The sequence below is a fragment of the Phasianus colchicus genome, chromosome 6 (genome assembly GCF_987193195.1).
Source record: "Phasianus colchicus chromosome 6, bPhaCol1.hap1.1, whole genome shotgun sequence".
NCBI classification, from domain to species: Eukaryota; Metazoa; Chordata; class Aves; order Galliformes; family Phasianidae; genus Phasianus; species Phasianus colchicus.
This window is the reverse complement of record NC_143441.1, coordinates 13809979-13827976: the sequence shown is the minus strand read 5'-3', so window position 1 is coordinate 13827976 and position 17998 is coordinate 13809979. Positions and strand designations below refer to the sequence as shown.

The following is a 17998-nucleotide window of genomic DNA, read 5'->3' as shown; positions in this document are numbered from 1 at the left end:
TGGTTCATCTTTTCCAAAGTAAAACTCCATTCCGTGCATTATTCCCACTTGTTCAGTAATGTGGGAAGAATTGCAATTTGCATTTCTATCAATAGAAAGAGGCACAAGTCCCTGTTAAGAAACACATGATTTTGCTAGAAATCTTTCTATCAAATAGTACTTTCAGAAAAATAGTGTGCAAGAGGCTTGAAGTTCTTAGTTACTATCTAGCCATGTACAATGTAGCAAATAACAATAAAAACAGCAATATACTCATCAGATTCTAATTCTATCACTAGTTACCAATCCTATCACCAGATTAAAAAATGTATCCGGCCAGATGCCAGATATGTATGCCTTGTTCCTGTGCAATCATTTACAGTTGTTCTAAATTAGAATAAAGATAGATAAAGTGGCCATCTTGTGCTGATGGGAAATTTCACCATCCTCTTTGTAATAACACAAACTCTTCTGTATTTAAGAATCAAGTCTATTCCTAATCAAATTCTTAAATATGCTACCACATCAAGAAACTGAATAAAATATATAAGAAAAAGCTTATCTGACAAAAACTGCATATTTAAGCAGGAAGAAGCCTAAAACACATTGCTAAAAATAAATTTTTCCAGAGCAGAAATAAGCATTCAAATAAGCATATATTTACTTTCACAATTGCTTGGCCATTAACATCAACAAGTCCTGGCCACGGACCATGAAGTCACATCACCTTAGCTATTGAAAAACATAAATTACACAGTTGAGCTTAAACATCAAAATTTTGACTTAATAGTCAAAATTCAGAACAGAAATTTGAATACATGGATGTCAAAAGTACCTACTCCATACCCACAATACAGAGTAATGCAGTGTCATACTTCCGCAGTTAACAATGCTATGAAGAAAACAAACTTTTTCTAATTTTAAAAATTGCTTTGTGTTTTGAATCCTCAGTTCATGTCTTATTTGTACACTTCTGTTGTCTTCTGTAAATACACAACACCTAAACATTTTCATTTTTCTAAGGAGAATATATCTGATTTTATTGCCTTCCCATCAAACCCAAACTGTTCTTAGTTTGGTAAAGTTAAGATGCATGTGGAAAAAAATGAAAAGTCTCTACATTTTTTAACAGTATTCAACATGACTTGGAAAAATCATATCTTTGCATGCACTATCATACTGTGACACTATATTACCAGGCAGGGAGAAAACATGGCAGGATAAAGTGATGATACAGATTTGTCATGGAAGATGTTGGCTGCTGTGGAAAAGTATCACTCGCTGTTCTGAGAAAAAAAAGACCTAAGTTATCAGGAAACTTACACTGAAGAAAATTAGTTGAAAATAGTTTCAACTTCACTGCCCAGGGCATACATTAAATACATTATCTGTATTGAGCTCTGCTGCAGCTCTAAATTTAGTGAAATGTGGTTTTCACTGAGGCTAATGAAAGTCGTAATCCCCATGGAGAGTGAAATTTCAGCATTTTATTTATTCAATGGCTTCTCATTCTCCAACCAAACCGCCCCAGGCTATGAATTATCAGAGCTCAGAAGGTAAAGGTTGGGGGCCTCTTACAAGGGATGCTCTGAAAGTAATCTCTTATTTTATGATCTTGGCCCCCTCTGTCAGAGGCAGGCATTGGTAGTACAGCAGTAGAGGTTAAACCTTCCCACCAATATTCCACTGCATGTTGTTGGTGTGTGACAGATGGCAGCAAAGGGGCAGTCTGACAGAATGGCATCTCTAAGGAAAGTGCAGATGAAGCAGAGGTGTGGAATTGAATTCCTCCATATGGAAGAAATGGAACCCACTGACATTCATCAACACTTGTGAATGTTTATGGAGACCAAACAGTGGATGTGAGCACAGTGAAAGTTGGACTGCATGGGCAATGTTCTCCTAGCAACAACGCTGTCATAGCAGCTGTGAGGCAGCAGGTCACTTTCTACTGGTGCAGATTTTTTACAAGTGTGGCATTCATGCTCTTGTTCATCACTGGTGAAAATGCATAGCTAATGATAATGACAATGTTGAAAAATAGCATTTTGTAAATGATAATTTGCTCCATCAAATAGTGTTATTGTGTTCCTTGCATCTGCTGTAGTTTCCACAGAAATAAACAGGAGGCATTACTTTGAGAGTGACCTACATATAATACACAGATAAGAAAACTCTTTGGAAAACGTGAAGGAAGAAGTGATAATGATACCATAACACTTCTGTACATTCAGAACAAGGGTAGTAGGTAGCTAACCACTGGTATTGTTTTCTTTCATGAGAAATCTAATATAGGAAATATAATTAGCAGCAGCCTTTCAAAAGTCTTTCCCTTGCCCTCCCCAAAGATGCCTGTACTCCTGTTTCAGGAGGATATGTGGCTGTAGTCCTGCACACTGCCAGGTCATGTCGCAGTAAACCTGTCTTCTGGCTTAGCTGCAAGCATATATTTCTATTGAACTTGCCAGTAGCCACAACTTGGAGCTTATACTGGCTTCATGGTTTTCTGACAACCATATGTCACTACAGAAACACCTGCTTCTCCTTAAAATTTTAGTGAAATGATCATGAATAACCACTTGCATGAAGTCAGCAGGAGCAAAGCTAGACCACCAAAATTTCTCAGAGTATTCTAACCCAGATGTATAATTCAAGTTGCTCTTTCCTGTAGGTTTCCAAAGTCAAATGTTGGATTTACCATACCAAGTTTTAAGTCTGTATACAGATATAAAGAAAAAATATTTGATGTTCAGTAAAAAGTCATTACAATGGGACTTACCTCTAGATTAGCTTAACATAGTGAGACATGCGTCCTCACTCCCACTGTAGCTGGTGAGTATCTGATCAATATAGTGATGGCAATTGAAGCAATTGAGCTTAAAAGTTTGTTTTGACCCTTACAGCTCATAAGGCTAGCATGGTTAACAGCTCAGTTTCCGTGGCCACTTTTATACTATTGAAAAAAAAAAAAAAAGATGTGTTTCAACACACTTCATTACTTCTGACTCCTAAATTCAAATGACTAAGTACCCACATATGACAGGGTTACTCAGTTTTGTCACAAGGCTAAATTCACATCTCTACATACCACAAGGGCCACTGCACTTCCATGGTGTCATCACAACCTGCATCTGTACTTCATTGCAGTGTCTTTACTTCATGGTTCCCCTTAAAAGCAAAGGAAACAAATGTGTAACAGTTTATATTTGTTTTACTACCACAGCTCAAATAGTAACCTTTCCCATCAGCAATAGGATCCCTTGCAGAAATAAATAATAGCAGAATCCACTTGAAGCACCTAAAGTTACCTAAATACAAGGTACTGAGCTGCCTGCTGAGATATACACACATCCAATACCTCCTCTAGGCAGACTTTACTCACTGACATCTAAGAAATCTGTTATGGAATTTAAATCTCCTCCCCTATGTAGACTTCTCAAGTTCTGCATCCAATAATCATACCTCATCATTATAGCAGGGTTCAAGCATCCTCTCACGCATGACATTCAGCTGAAAATGGTTTACCCCAAGGGAATGTTTGGATGAAGATGCTAAAGATATCCCCTGCAGATCAGCTTAAAAGCTTTTCAGCTCAGTTAATAGATGAGAGTCTGATTGTATTAGTATCAGCTAATTGATTTGAGAAACAAAAACCTATGGATCTTAGCCTGTCTTACAATTGCCCTATAGTTTGCTGGTAAACCTGAACAGTCAGGGACAAAGCCCTAACAGATGCAGCAGACTCTGGAAATTGGATATTTTCCAGCTCAGCAATTGGTAGAGACGCTATCTGGATTATGCAGTCCCTTATTAAGAAGTGTCAAGGATTAGCCAGAACTGAAAACACTTGTGGGATTAGGGATTTATTTATATGGAGACAATCAGGAAGTGAATTAACTAAAAATGTTACTTTAAAGAGAAGCTGTAAAACTGCATTAAACCCTAATGTGCATGTTCTCCTTTAGAATTACATTTGAATGATCTAACTTCAGTGTAGAAGTAAATTAAATTAAATTAGGACCACTTGAATTCTGGATAAGAAGGCCCTTGGGGGTTTTAATGATGTTTAACTGATCTATTTCTAAGCCGTATCTTTCGTTGACTCACATTAATTTTCATGAATTGAACTGTGTAGATAAACCTCAAGTTCTGAAATTAGAAAATCCCAACAAAAAAAAAAGTGAATGCTAAGTTAATGGCAGCAAAACATTTTTAAAAACAGTTGCAAAACAGCTTGTTCATCTGCAAAGGCAACAGTAAGTGATCGTGCTGACTCTGGATCTGCACACTGAAGGACACAGTTTAGGAACAGGCTCTCTTAAAGCTCTGCATTGTGACAGAGCCTAAGTGAAGTTTGTTCTGTACTTTTCACATTGACAACTGCTTGGTCTGGAACTGTTGCACAGCTAGTCTTATACCACAGATTTTAGAAAACTGATCATTTTGGATGACATTCAGGCCAAGGTTAAGGTATGAAGGAAGACATGCAACTTATTGACACATTGATAAATAAGTTCAATTTTTTTTTTTTCATCCCAAGTTCAACTGCTGGAGGCAAAAAGAACAAAAAACTGATAACTCTCCTTTTTTCTCTAATTTATATAATCCATGGTTGTCAACTTCTACCCAGTCTATTTCTTGCACGCTACTAGAAAAGCAAGGAGACAAATGGCATTACTTATCTTTCTGCTTTATGGATGCTCAATATCCTGTTTCCACACAGGAAAGACTACACTGCTAAGCAATATTCTTAATATTTGAACACACCTACTAGGATGTTATGTCTAATTACGGCCTCTGGGGAGACTTACTATTCTCAGATATTTTACTGATATCTTCATACAGCTGCAAAAATAGAGTACATGTTGATTCAGTAATGATCAAGTTCAAAAAAATCAAGATTGTTAGTGTGCATCCTTCTTACTTGAATGAATTAAAAAAAAAGAAACCTGGTACCAGGAAACAATGTTTTTTCATAAGCATCATTAACTACAACCTGAAATAATATTAATGCTATTAGAACTGCTAAGTGAATAGGAAAACTAAAGTTCTGATAGAGTTACAGTGGAGCTCAGCTTATCACTTTTACTATTCTCCAATATGAATTTAAAATGCCCGCATTTTGATTAATAATTCCTGATGTTATACCTATTGCCATTTTCACTTAGAAGGAAATATAACTTGCCTATTTAAGAACAGAGGAAAAACTGACAACAGGAAAACAGAAAAGGGAAGAGGTTGCATTTATCAAGGTAGAGAAAGCAGTCTCTCTGAAAAAAACAAGGCTAAAAGCAGAGAGGTTAAGGAGGAGAAAGCATGTCACCTTTAAACTTGAAGCCAATTTAACCTTGACTTATCCAGTGCCTGTGAAATCATAAACACCAAGCAGAGCTTTGAATGAAAAGACTTGCTTCTCTGTTATTCTGGGGTGACAAGTGTTGCAGAACTTCAGTACATATGGTTCTGAGATTCTGGTATGTTTTTGCCTATCAGAATATATCAGAATATCCTGATTTTATTTTTCCACTGGAAATTATATATTTTTTTATTTATTTTTGTACTGAGCCCTGAGCTAGTAATAGCTTAAACACAACGAAATTCTACTGACTTCCTAAAATATCCTACGTTTTCCAAGACAATGACTATCTTTTAGTTATGTGTATGTCCAGGTAACTCCATGACAAATACAATATGAATATAATAGCAAAAGTCTGCCTGGTCCAGCCAAACAAACAAATGCAAACAAAATATCCACAGCCCAACCCTGCTTTCTGCTGTCTTAATGAGCTGAATCAGCTCATGAGTGGCAGAACAAGCACCAGCACCTGTAAAAGAAGTTAGACCATGGAAGTAGAAGTAAGGGAGGACAGAACAGGAAGTAGAGGAGAGCAGAAGCTAAGATCTTCCTTTCAGCAGTAAAAAATCATTAAACAGGCTCAGAGATCTCATCTCTGCAGGTTTACATGCCTGAGTATCATGTCTGAACATAGGCAAGCCTCTCCACCTTTTCCTTCACTTCCCAAGGGCACAGTTCTGCCAAATGTCTAAAAAGTGCTGTTAAGTGTGGCAAAATGTTAAAAAGAAGTTTTTTGCTACTGCTGTTCAAGTATTTGTAGTAGTTGCAATGCATTCAATACAAACCTATAGTAAAAAAATTCTACTTAGTAATAATTCTGAAGCTTTCTTAGGCTAGTCAAAAGTGTGAACTCTTCAAATGAGACATTTTTATATGGCTTTTCAAAAATCAAGGTCTTTTGCTATAAGAATGAAAACAATTTCTCCTCAATACTTTTTATCCTTCAAGAAGAGTTTGTGCAGTTAAACTTGTCTTTGCTAAGTAACTCTCTTTTGACTACAAATCACATTTGAAAACTAAAAAGAGAACAGAGTTCTCCTCCATGAAAGTCAATGTTTAAAGCTTTTATTACAAAAATATTGGAATATTATGATATTATTAAGATGCACTGCAAAGGATTTGGATTGGAGGATAGAGACATTAGTCAAAATCATTCTGTAGATAATTCATAGATTTTGAAAGAATACACTGAAGCTCAGAAAAGAAAGTGTTGTCCTTTTCTATCTGTATCTATAGTAGACCTTTATTCAAAAGCCCATCTCATACTTGACATTTGTTTTTGCCTTGATCAACATTGGATGAGATCACAGAATTACAGAATGGTTTGGGTTGGAAAGGACCCTAAAACCCATCCAGTTCCAATCCCATGCCATGGGCAGGGCTGCTACCCACCAGATCAGACTGCCCAGGACCCCATCCAACCTGGCTATGAGTGCCTCCAGGGATGGGGCACCACAGCTTCTCTGGGAAACCTGTTCCCCTATCTCATCACCCTCATAATGAAGAATTTGAAGAATTCTCCCCCAACATCTAATCTAAATCACATATCTTTTACTTCAAAACCATTCACCCTCATCCTGTCACTATCAAACAACGTAAAAAATTGGTCTCTCTCCCATTTCTAAGCTCCCTTAAAGTACTGAAAGGCTGCAATGAGGCCTCCCCAGAGCTTTCTCTTCTCCAGGCTGAACAAGCCCAGCTCCCTCCAACTGCTCCACATCTTTCTTATGCTGGATGGAGCATATATTGGGTACGGTATGAAACAGCTGGAGATTGAAGGACAGAATGCACAGATGAGCATCTTAAACACAGACATGCTTCTTCCTGTTTTCAGAAGTAAAAACTGATTCTCTCATTGAAGGTAACAAAAGAGGAAGATGTGCCAAGAAGGTCTGGAAATTGGAGTTGGACAGTAGGGAACTTGGAGACCAACAATTCTGGATACTTTCAAAGGGTGGGTGTTCAAGCTTTTCTGTCTCAGTTTATTTCTAAGACATACACAGTATCTAGCAAGCCTACAGAAGTTATCCAGTTGTTGGCAGCAAAGCTCTTTTCAATGCATGGGGTACTACAAAAGTGGTAAATAAAATTTTTACTACCACTAAGAAAAGAAAAAAAACCAATACAATCTTGAATGAAGGGCAGCACACTAATATTGTTATATTCTGCTTGAAAAATGTATGTTTTTTCTTTCAAAGATAATAAAAATATACCTTAAAAAGGGTATTGTCAAAATAAATCTCAGATAAGTAACCTAAGGAGGATGTGAGTGCTATATGAAATTGACGTTGGTTTGCCTCATTGCTTTGATGCTAAATGACTAGAAGATCAGGCTGAATGCTCAAGGCTGTTATAAGATTCTCTGTTAGGCTTGATTTGCCCAAATCAGTTGCTCTGACAGAACTTGCTCATTTTTGCACCTCTTGTGGAGAGAAATCAAACTCTCAAAACAGTGGTGCAACTCCAGCATTGTGGTTTCCAACTGAAAAAAATCACATCAGACCACTTATAAGTCAGGACTCTCTCGACCTCAGGGACCTGGGCACACTCATCATCCTTTACACATCACCAAGAATGAGGAATACTCTAAAATGCCACTTGGCAGTGTAGCCTGTATGTACATAAGCTGACTTTTAACTCACTTGCTTGGGGACTCAGAAGTATATCCCAAAACAGGATGAGTCTCTAAAGACTATTAAAGCCTAAATGGAGCTTCAGACCCCTAGCTGGATGCACTATGCCTGACACCTAGGCTAGCTGTTTTAAAGACAGCTCACGACATTGTTAGATTGCAGTGTAGGCATACAATATGAGAGATGACAATAGATATTCATCAGCTTTAAAATTAAATAATGCTTAAGAAAAGAGCAGGAGAAAGACAAAGACTAATTCTTAAAGGAAATAAGATTTTACTTTCTAGAAATTACCATTTAGACATGCCTGATTAATGAAAATTTAGTATAAAACTACCAGCTAGGGAAACAGATGACATTTTCTGTCATTTGAAGCTTTGGTGGGAAGATCTCTCATAAGAAACTGACTTCAGTCTAAGAGATTCTTCTCAAAAATCCCATACAAATTTTGAGGACTTCTATTTTTCACTTCCTGGGCAACAAATTTGTTCATTTGCATATTTTAATCTGCAACTTAACAAGTAAAAATCAGAAAAAGTTCCTACCATAGGAAGCACTACTTATGGATACATTTTTACTTTCATTAAGCAAAAAAATCCACATAGGCACCCTATAGTACAAAACCAACATCCTTACTAGGACAGAATGTAGACAAATCTCAAGGGTTGGCCTTCCAGCACATTAAGTAGCTCCACAGGAAAGCTGGGGAGGGTATTTTTGTGATGGCATATAGCATCAGGATGAGAGGAAATGGCTATTAACTGGAAGAGGATAGATTTAGACTAGATATTAGGAAGAAACTCTTTACTGTGAGGGTGGTGAGACGCTGGAACAGATTGCCCAGTGAGGTTGTGGATGCCCCCTCCTCCCTGGAAGCATTCAAGGCCAGGCTGGATGGGGATTTGAGCAACCTGGTCTAGAGGGAGGTGTCCCTGCCTATAGCAGGGTCTCTATCCCACTTCTAAGCTCCCTTAAAGTACTGAAAGTCTGCAATGAGGCCTTTGGGATTGGAACTAGATGGTCTTAAAGGTCCCTTCCAACCCAAACCATTCTATAATTTTTATGAAACATCCAACTTATTTCAAGTCTCCAAGCACTTACTGGCATTCTAAGGTGGGCATAAGTCCAAACAATGCTTTTGGGAAGGAAAGAGAGCAACTCTCTTCCTCCTTCTTGAGGCCTTTATCATTATAGAGGAAAAACATCAGGAACACACTGTGTAATTAAGGGATGAAGTCCAAAATCCTTTTGTTAGGACGTAAACAGATCAATAGCCATGTAGACAATCATGTTACTTCTTTAAGTTACAATTAAGGAACTTGAGGATGGCAAAGAAATACTGAAAGTCCCTTATTAGTCAACATTCTAACTACTCAGAAAGTGAATTAAAGTATACTTAAAATATTATGTACACTTGTTATTTTGAAATTAAAGCTAATACTAGCTTTAGTTTCATCTAAATGCTTTATCAAATAATGTTTTGACCTTATTTAAACTGATCAGTGTTCGTCTCTGAGATTACTATTAATTATCCTCTCACTGTGCCCTCTTACACTGTTAGCCATCATTATTATCTAAGGTGACTCAAAGAAATGGTAAATAATTGTATTCATGAGCAAATAGATGTGCTACAATGTACTTTAAAGCATAATAAATTGCTTCTGTTGCATCTTCCAACAAGCACAGTAACAGATTCATTAGATTGAAACAAAATGAAAGTGAGCATTAGTTATTTTATGTTTCTATAATGGTATTTTTTACTTGATCTGTAGTATGTAACAAGATTAAAAGAACAAGAACTGTGCAGTTTGTTTCAATGATAACATTGTTAGTTCAGAAGGAATTGCTATAAAGATCCACAGTGGCTGGCTGCAAGAATTATTAATGACAGCAGCAAAGAGAAATAGGAATTAATTTAAAATAAAGAGGTATCATTTACAAATTTTTTTACTCTTTTGTTTACCTGTTACTGCAATTATCAGTGTATGAAATAGCTGTGATGAGAGGTCACGGGAAGATGAGAACCTTTTTGTGGCTTTTTTGTTTGTTTCTTAATCAGGGTGTATTTGAAATAATTTTTTCAACAGTATATCCTCTCATGCTCTCTCTCTCTCTCATTAGGAGGGCCTCTTCCTACAGAGAAATATGTATGAGAATTGCAAAGCCTTTACATTTGCTAGGGAGCTTGGGTACATATGGCACTGGAAAATACTTTCAATTTTTCTATCCACCTACCCCAGAAAAGATCAGATAAAATGTTATCCTTTAGAATATATCTACACACGTCCATCTATACATGTATGCATGATAAATATAAAGTAAAATATCATGTGATAGTTTTGAATAATGTGTTCAGTGCTTCCCCAGGGAATTAGTCAAAATTCTGTTATTTGCAAAGATATTTAACACCAGTTCATAAAGCACTGGAAAAATTTATGGTAGATAACCAGTTTGCAGTGGTGAGAAGATCAACTATGTAATCCAATAGCTTTCTCCTATCTGTAAATTCTATGATTCATACACTATATGAAGATAATCAATGACTTTTTAAATATATATATATACACAATAAAACTCATTTCTTGACAAACACAGCATCTTACAAAAACTCTTAACCTTCTGGAAGATGTTAAGGTTAAGAAATCTGAGAGATTCACTAAAGATTCTAAAACTGTAATAAAAGCAAATCAATGATTTAGAATTTAAGCACCATTTCACAACCACTGTATCATGCTTTAAATATTATACTTTCTGATGTGTTTACATTTGACTGTGGTCCAATACAACTTGCTGTATGCCCAGAGCAAAGTGAAATAGTGAAGTCACAACCCAATTTGAGCTGTGAATCTACAGATCAAGTGAGAGCAATAAATGATTCATCATACCAGTGAGAATTCCTGAAGCAACCTGGATTTTTCCCAGACTAACTTGGGATAATTATTGAAATGCCTAAAATTAATTGTCACCTTGAGTTGCACCTTTACCCTACAAGAAAGCTGTTCTGGGCTGAATGCAGGGCACCTAGAAAAGAAAGAAAATGAATGAAGATTGGGCTAGAGTTAGTGACACCAGCTTCAACAAGGTGTGCAGAGTAAGGTGCTCTTGAGAGCCCAAATGCAAATCCTTCCTGAGAAACACTGGCAGCTAATGCAGTGCATGACCCCACTACTCACCCCTTACAGTCCCAGCAATTGCTTTCTGCTTCCCATAAGGAATAGATAAGCCACATTGTGGAACTACATAGTCTTTCCTATAGACCAGACAGAGCAACCAGGCTATGTACAGGTTACCCCTACTAGTTACTCCAGAGCACAGCCAGCTAGGCTTTGAGGAACTTTGGGTTCCTCACACTCAAGATACACCCCCATCACCAAAAATAAGAATCTGATATCCACTTCTGTGGGCTGATTCTTTCAAAACTATGAATAACTCTCACTGAGAACAGTGGCTTAATCCTATTCACAGAGTGATAATAGAGTTTCTTAGCACAATGACTGGCATTATGCTGGGTTGGAGTAGGAAGGCAGGTGATGTCTTGCACTGTTTCTTCCCTTATATAACAGCATGGAACAGTGCACAGATCCAGCCCTTAGGCTGTTGAAAAGAGAAGTATCTTCTGCACAGTATTTTATAAATTCTTAATAAAATAGTAGCACAAATATATAGCAATCATACACTGATCAAATGCAATTAGGGAAAGGGGGGAAGAGAGGGATGAATATTTGTGGTACACTTCCTGTATCTGGTTTGCTGAAGAGCAGATTTGTATCAAAACTGCATTCAATGGAGATTTATACTAAGATTTACATACATATAGAAAGCAAAAATACTTTCACCAAAGCTGGGAACAATGCTCATTTCAAGATGCATATTTATTTATATTGAACTACCTAGGGACTTGACCCAGCAAAACATTTCAGCATAAAGTTAGCTCTATGCACTTTAATGGAGGCTTACACATGCTTACAGTGAAATACTTAGCTTAAGCGCTCAACTTGAGGCTTGTATATTTCAAAAAATTTTAAGTGACAGATTTCAAGTAAAACATGCCAAAAGAGATAATATGAAAGCAGATCTTACAAAAATATTCCCAACCTGCAAGCAACCTTCCTCCCATCATCCCAAATCTGTAGGGACATTCTCATCTCAGCCACTGCTAGACAGAATCCTCAAATCTATCTCCTTTATCATATCCAGACATACAATCAAGCTTCAAACAATCAAAGCAACCTGATCTCTAGAGAGAGCACAGCAATGTATTTTTATTTATTTACCACAGCTCTTCTGTTAATTTTTCGTAGAAAAGTGAGATTTAAAACATGTCTAGAGCTTTCTAGTTAATAGTCATCCTTCTGGCTTCCTGAGAGAATGTGACATAAAAGACACAAGCCTAACAGATCACTCTAAGTGTGCTCTGCCAGCTCTTCACCTCACATAGATGGAAACCTTAACAGGAAAATCCACAGACTGTCTCCTCTCATAGCCCCAGTCTTCTATCAGTGATTCAGCCCAGTCAGAATCCAAGCAACTCCAACAAAAGAATGTGAAAACTCACAGCAAGAAATGCTTAACCGTATTACCAGAGGCAAGTTGCCTAAATTAACCAGGTAGCTAAGCATCAAGAATGCTCCCACTCATTAGAATTTGGTATGTGCTTCTTAAGGTACAGGCAATTTTCTCTTCCCTCCACCACAATCACAGAATAAGAGTTAAGGATTTAGAACACTGGTTGTGTTTCTCTAGAACTGAAGTGCTCCACAATTATTGCCCCTGTTTTCTTCCCTTCTGCTTCAGGTATAGCAGTTGGTACCCCTGCAACACAGCTGAACTGCAAGAAATTTAGGACTATTTAATATTAATGGTGTATGTACAAAAGTAGCTGTCAGTCTGCAGCATTGTTACCCTAGGAGATCTAGATTTTATCAGCTTTAGGGGCAGATATTCAAAACAAACAGCGTCTAAAAGGTAAAATACACTGTAGCATCCTTACAGTTCTATGAGTCAATGCGTAAACTATTTGCTAGCAGGCAGGACTGGGGCAGCTCCTTGCTCACAGTAGATGACCCTGCAGAAAAGCAACAGTATAAACACTGCAACAAAATACTTGTTTTCCCTCCTTTTCAAGTTTATACCTCAAAGAGTTTTCCGGTGAAGAGGTACTTCAAGAGGTTTCCACAGTCAATCTAAGGTCATTGATTTAAGGCTTCCTTTTGCAAACTCCTTAAAGAAACCTAGGATGGAGCTCCACAGATCACGCTTTGAAATCTATAAACAACAACGCTGCCACCAAAGGAGCTGGATCCTACAACTCCACCCCTGCAATGGGAAAAAGCTCTGCCACAAATATGCTTAGCGTAAGAAATGGATGTTTTCCACAGATTCAAAACGGACCAGACACGCAGGCAGAAACACACAGTGCTATTTGTTCACAATGTACATATGCTGATGGGCTTGTTTTGAACACCTGACATCTCAACTTCGCTACCAGTGTATTATTTATAACTCCAGAGCATTTCTCAAGCTTCAGGCAACCTGAAAATAAGGACTACATAAGCATAGGAAAGGAGGCAATGCCAATAACTATGTACTTAAAAGGCCCAGAAGAGCCATAATACTGTTCTGGCCAATTTAAATATTCATTCTTTCCTTGTTAACATAAAATCTCTCCACGTTCAGTTTCTCAATTAAACAGGAGGTGAAGTGGTTTACATAGCAGTGTTTTAGTGAGATGAAATCTAATTACAGTTAATCTCCCAATATGCAATAGGGTGGCTTCCCAACAGTTAATAAAAAGCAATGGTTAGGAATGATGACAGCACTGCTTCCAAAATGAACTTAAGATAAAATGCAGGAATGCTTAATTACCACATTAAAAATCTGCATTGAGAGGTATTCGTTTCTCAGGCAAGGATGGGTAGAACAAGTTATGATTATAAATATATCCCTCATTCTGAAGGAAAGGAAAGCTTCCTATACATATTTCTTACAGACCTATCTTGCATTGGTGCTTAGGAAGCTGAATAGGGCTGTTCCCTTATCAAGAACCTAGGTGCCATGGTATTGGCTGTATGAACAAAAAGATGATAGAATATGGAGACAGAGGAACTAAAATATTGATATTTCATTTTTTAATCCTACTGAGGATCCGTGGTACTTCTGATTTTTCTACTATGTGACAGATATAGAGACAACTTCTTGCATCATGAATTAATACGATTTGGGAGAGAACACCTAGAAGCACTCAGGGTTTGACCTTGTGTTTCTGAATTTTTAGGAGTCTCCATAGAACTCCAAAACATAATTGTATTATGCTGACAGACAGTACTTATAATACTCTGGAGGATCTGCCTGATCTTTGGAAGCATATTTCTATCCCAACTAAAACAGAGCATTAAGTAAAAGATAGTCAGTCTTTGCACTTAATATTCACAGCTTTCCTAGATTCTGCCCATGAGAACCAGTAGTGACTGTATTAATGGCAATTCTCTCCCACCACTTTAGAAGAAGCTACATCAAACTTTTACTTGACAGTTCAGGTTAGGACAATGCACACTAAGCTACAGGGCACAGAAGAGCAGAGGTACTACAACAAAATGACACTGCGTTTTCCCAAGCCTGACAAAATTACTTTAATACCATTGAAAGAGCATTTGAACAGCCTCCTCCTCGTTGTTATCTAACACAATTTGAATTGAAGAAGAAAACAAGAAAGTCACAGACTAATACGCGTTCCTTCTCTCTCCAGAAGAAGGGTAACTGTTGCAGAAATAAGAAAAGATTACCATGCCTAATAACGCAAATGTCAGTAATTAACAGCTCAATAAAAATTGCCTATGATTTCCACACAAATCTTACCATCTGCCTGCAATAAAAACCATGGAGTGTATCTCTGACAGAAGTGGAAGTCACATGAAGGAGATATAAGCAGAAACAATTCAGCAAGTTAAAGAATCTTGTATGTCAAGATAAAAAAAAAAAAAAAAAAGGGGGGGGGGGAAGTCCTCTAACTTAGAAATTTTTTAACTTAGCCTCTGTATAATCAAGGAATATACAGATGTTATAATTATGAAATAAACAAGAGAGTTTGACTAAACAGGTTATTGCACAAAAGAAGAATGGGTAGAAAGCTTACTTTTATCCTAGGCTTGCTGAGAAGACTCCAAGAGGAATGATCTCCAAAAGAGAACCTTCCCCCCATCATAGTCAGCTCTTAAATGGGTCTAGGAGAGGTGCAGCCAGGCTCCACCCCTTCCAGCAGCACAGGAGAATTGCCTTCACCTGTGCTCCCAGGGCTGACTCAGTGCTCGCCTCAGGTGGTCAATCAGAGGTTCAGCAGTTCCCATACATTCCTGATACTAATAAATGAGTTCCTTTAAAAAGTGGTCTGAATCCATAAATACTTACAACTTTTGAGCATAACGTTAAACATGTGATGCTCTTCAAATAAGGATAGTATGTCTTTAAAAAGAAATTTGAGCAGAGAATTCTTGAGAATCAGCAAAAAGATTTCAAGATGCATAATATGGACTGGTTTGCCTTCCCTACCCAGCTTGACTTGGAAACCAGTGCTTGGTGTACACAGCGAGGTTTTGGTCATGGGAGACTCCAGGGGCAGCTTCTGTGGGAAGAAGCATGGGGCTGCCCTGTGCTGGGCCCAGATGGTTCCAATCAGTTCCACAGTACATCCAAATGCCAGCTAAAGCTGAGCCCAGCAGTCAAGATGGTGGCATATCTATGAAGGAATATCCAAGAAATGAAAATATATATGAGAAAGGGCAGAAAATACCAGCTAGAGAGAAGAGAAGGGAATGAGTTACAAACAGCAGAGGGAACATCAAGCTCAGAGGAAGAGCAGTTCCATGGCAGAACAGACGTTCCTTGCAGTTCTTAATCTGAGTCAACTCTGCTTTGCCCATGACAGTAATTGGTAAGCAATCTCCCTGTCTTTACCTCCACTCTTAAGTTTTTTCCTTCCTATTTTTCCTCTTTTCTTCCCCCATTCTGCTCTGAGGGTTAACATCTGGGTGGGATTTTAGCTGCCAGCCAAAGCTAATGTACCAGAAAACCAGGGGTGCTTTCTTAGACGACAGCTTCTACAAAGTATGGAAATGTAGTCAGATGCAGTAACATAGTTCCCAGATTTCACCTCTTTTCCTTAATGACTGCCTGGGGAAGATCCTGCGACACTTACAGCTTTGTTTTTTCCCAATGCAATCACATTGAGATTGATTTTTTTCCTTTAAATTGTAATAAAGATAACCAAAACAAAGTCTGAACTACCCTCTTTGCTGCTACAGCAACAGCTCCTAATAGTCGTCATTAAAACTCCACTGTTCTAAGAAATATCAGGACACATTCAAAGTGGATGGGAGAAAAGATTTGATTTCATATATTTCTGTGCTGGTTTTGGCTGGGATAGGGTTAATTTTCTTCATGGTAGCTACTATGGTGCATTATTTTGGGTTTGTGATGAAAAACAGTGCTGAGAAGTCAGTTATGATTTAGTTACTGCTGACCAGCACTCATACAGCATCAAGGTCTTTTCTGTTTGTCACACCACCCTGCTTGTGAGCAGGCTGTGGGTGCACAAAGCCCTGGGAAGGGACGCAGCCAGGAGAGCTGACCCCAGCTGACCAGAGTGATATTTCACACCATGTGATGCTTTGCTCAGCAATACCAGCTGGATGAAAGGAGGAGAGAGACAGGAGGGGGATGTTTGGAGTTATGGCATTTGTCTTCCCAAGTAACCGTTATGCATGAAGAAGCTCTGCTTTCCTGGAAACAGCCAAACATCTGCCTGCTGATAGGGAGTAGTGAATGAATTCTTTATTTTGCTTTGCTTGCACATGCAGCTTTTCCTTTACCCTTGAGACTGCCTTCACTTAAAACCACACATGTTTGCAGGTTTACCCTCCCAATTCTCCCTCCCCTCACAATGGAAGGACTGAGTGAGTGCCTGCCTGGGGCTTCTCTGCATACCAGGATTAAACCATCGCAGCCTTTTTTTTTTGGTACCTAATGTGGGGCTTGAGGGGCTTAAGACCAGAACAGACTTCATCGGAGCATGCTAGATTGGATTTATAGTTGTTCTGCTGCTAATTGAGAGGCTCCTGTGCCTGCCATGGAGTTCACTCACTTTAATATATATATTAGTCTAGTGCTTGCAGGGGGCTCTACTTCTTGTCTTATTCTAATGCGACTGGGAACATTTCCCTGGCCATGTATGTGGCATCTGGTAATGGCCAAGGCATGGCTGCTGGTCCTGTGCTGCTGCACTGGACAGGCTGCAACTGCATTGAGAAGCTGAGTGAAAGGGTCTGAGAGCTGTGGATAAATCCATGAGGGAACACATACGCTTCGAAGTATCTGTGACTGGGGATAAGTCTACACCATAGCAGGTACATCTCAAAGCATCTGTGGCTGTGGATGCTGAAGCTGGCACATCCCTGAAGGGATTGTGGCCCACAGATAAGTTCACACTGGAACAAGTGCACCCTAAAGTGGTCCATGAGTAAGGCAGGTACAGATATACCTCTGAAGAGATGTGGTCAACAGTAGGCTGCACCAGTGCAGTACTCCCCAAAGGGACTGTAAGCCTTGGACAAACTCATGCTGGAGCACTGGCAAGGAATGGAGTTCACTGTAACATTAAACCTGATCCAAAGGGACCAGTGATGGAGATCGTAATGGATATATCTTTAAGTAACATAACCCATGCTTTGAATTGCTTGTTATAGGAACATATATAGAGGAACAATCTGAGCACAAAGTGTTGTCCTCAACTTGAACAGAGACTTGGGTGCTTTGGCAGCAGAATTTGTCCTCTGGTTCCATTTTTGCAACATCACTACTTATACAGCCAAAACAGAAAGCATCTTTTTTTTTTTTTTTTTCCCTTCAGATTCATGGTTGCTTTCCTTTGAAATTTGTAAATTGTCTTCTATGAAAATAATCTGAAAAACCAGCTCGGTTTTGAAGTCTGGGAGAACATATTAAAAACTAACAGAAACTACCAATAGGGATTTCAGTA

General features: G+C 38.3%; 1 protein-coding gene and 1 long non-coding RNA gene across 6 annotated transcripts in view; both read right to left on the bottom strand.

The window, feature by feature from the left end:
- Positions 1 to 17998, bottom strand: part of GADL1 (GAD like acidic amino acid decarboxylase 1) — a gene marked incomplete at its 5' end in the record, with an annotated part of 249026 nt that overhangs the window by 224931 nt on the left and 6097 nt on the right. The window lies entirely within an intron of this gene.
- Positions 491 to 17832, bottom strand: LOC116227125 (uncharacterized). Of its 5 annotated transcripts, none has more exons than XR_004166488.2 (5): positions 15101 to 17832; positions 10935 to 10989; positions 3068 to 3147; positions 2759 to 2932; positions 491 to 1265 (listed from the first exon to the last, which is right to left on the bottom strand). It is a non-coding gene; the product is annotated as an uncharacterized LOC116227125 (long non-coding RNA). The 5 variants fall into 5 exon arrangements; XR_016467709.1 differs by lacking the exon at positions 15101 to 17832 and adding an exon at positions 12959 to 13024; XR_016467710.1 differs by lacking the exons at positions 10935 to 10989; positions 15101 to 17832 and adding an exon at positions 9932 to 10266 and having other exon boundaries at positions 492 to 1265.